The sequence below is a fragment of the Corvus brachyrhynchos genome, unplaced genomic scaffold (genome assembly GCF_000691975.1).
Source record: "Corvus brachyrhynchos isolate BGI_N302 unplaced genomic scaffold, ASM69197v1 scaffold427, whole genome shotgun sequence".
Taxonomy (NCBI): domain Eukaryota; kingdom Metazoa; phylum Chordata; class Aves; order Passeriformes; family Corvidae; genus Corvus; species Corvus brachyrhynchos.
In genome coordinates, this window is record NW_008239046.1 from 213125 (window position 1) to 215032 (window position 1908).

Consider the following 1908-nt stretch of genomic DNA (forward strand, 5'->3'; position numbering starts at 1 on the left):
GAGGTGGGCGAGGAGGATCCCCGCCCTGCCGCTGGCTCCCAGAGGAAGCTGGACAACACTGCTGACGGCCTCTTTAAAGCTGTCTTTGAGCGACTGACTGCAGTAGAAGCCCAGAAGCTGCAAGACGTGGTGGACACTGTGGTGCATGAAGTCTTTGGGAGGCTCAGAGTCCCTCAGGATCAGTATGTCAGCTTTTTAAGGAAGGCTGCCCAGAGGATCAGAGGAATAGTTTTTGGTGGCTGTGTGAGAACAGACCCTGTAGAAACACCTCTAGACCACCGTCAAGAAATGGAAATGGTGGCCAAGGAGCTTCTAGCAATGGTGTTGGAGAACTTGGGGAACCGTCTGGAGTCCAAAGCTTCAGAGCAAGGGAGGGCACCCAGGCGGAAGGAGCAGCCTGTTGATGGAGGAGCCACCAGAGCAGACAAATCCAAGGAAGCTGAAACAGCCTCCTCAGACAGAGCTCGTCTGCAGGCTTTGCTTGACAATCTCACCAGACAAGTTATTGAGAGTGTTCACTGCCTCTTGAAATCCATGGTAGCTTCTCAGTTTGAAGAAGACTCCAGCTGCGAGTACGCCGAACCAAAATCCTGGGGCTTCCCAGGGGTAAGGTCTCCAACAGACAGATGCAGCCAGGATTCCCTGGAGCATCTGAAGAACAGAGCCAGGAATCAAGCACAGGAGTAAAGCTGCCTGCCTTAGGACCACAGCTCCATGCAGAAGGGACTGGCTATGCCAAAACCATGGAGCCTGAAGATCCTGCAATGGTGAAGGAGAGCTTGGTGAAAGAAGGGAATCCAGAAGCCTCAGGCAACAGTTTGGATATAAGGACCATGGCGAATCGGATTGTTCAGTCTCTATTGGACCGGATTGGTCAGCATGGGCCTGCATCAACCCCCAGAGACAATTTTCAAGGACCTATCCCCAAACCCAGCCACATCCCAAGGTGGAGAGGAGAGCTGTGCTGCTGAGGACACTCTCCCCTCCCTGGACCCACAGTTTTCCCAACACTCCATCCCTCCGGTGGGTCCGAAGCCCCCTGCCCAGGCCAAAGCACGGCACAGATCAGTGCACCCAAAGCTGGTCTGAGGCGAGCAAGGCGTGTGGCAGGAGAGCTGAAGGGCCCCTAGACAGCAAACACAGACCTCACACCCTTGTTCTATCAATAAAAAGTTTACTCCTAAGGCCTTGCATGTGCTTCCTCCAACCCAGGCCAAACCGCACCTGTGCATTTTCCCTGCTGTAACCTGTCCCGTGCTCTGCCCTTCTACAGCCTCAGCCACACTGCGACCCAATTTTACAGGGAATATCAGCTAGGGAGATACGGAGTAACCAACATTTTTTGTCTTGTACAGCAAGCTCTGCTGTCAGGGACAGCATTCGAGGCAGCCTAGCTTTCACCTTGTGTGAAGGACAATGATGTCTTTGCCTTGTGATCCTTTTTGCAGGGCCCTTTCTCCTCAGACCGAGCTGCCCCAGAAGCTCTGCACAAGCTCTGCATGAGCACTCGCTGTCGCTGTGCTGGGGGTGGACAGCAGCGTCTCCATCTGGGCACTGCTCTGCCACGTGGCCTTTGGGTCTCGCCTGCCCAGAGGAGGGAGGCAGGGAAAAGGTGGAGGCCCAAATGCTGTTCTGAGTTTTCTCCTTTTTTTCCCACCCTCCGTGGGGCAGGGTAATGCAGCTGCTCAGCAGTGGTGGTCTGTGAGCGAGGGCCGGTCTGGCACGGTGGGTGGAACGGTGCCACTGCAGGGGGGTTAAACGGGCTGGAAGCTGGGATGCCAGAGCACAGCTGCCATCAAGGGCCTGTCCTTTCCCCAGGTGATGAGATAAGGAACAGCTGGGGACCTAAGGAAGGCAGCGGCTCCCGCTGTTTCCCCCATCACTCGGGCTGGGCCCAGCAGGGCTCGT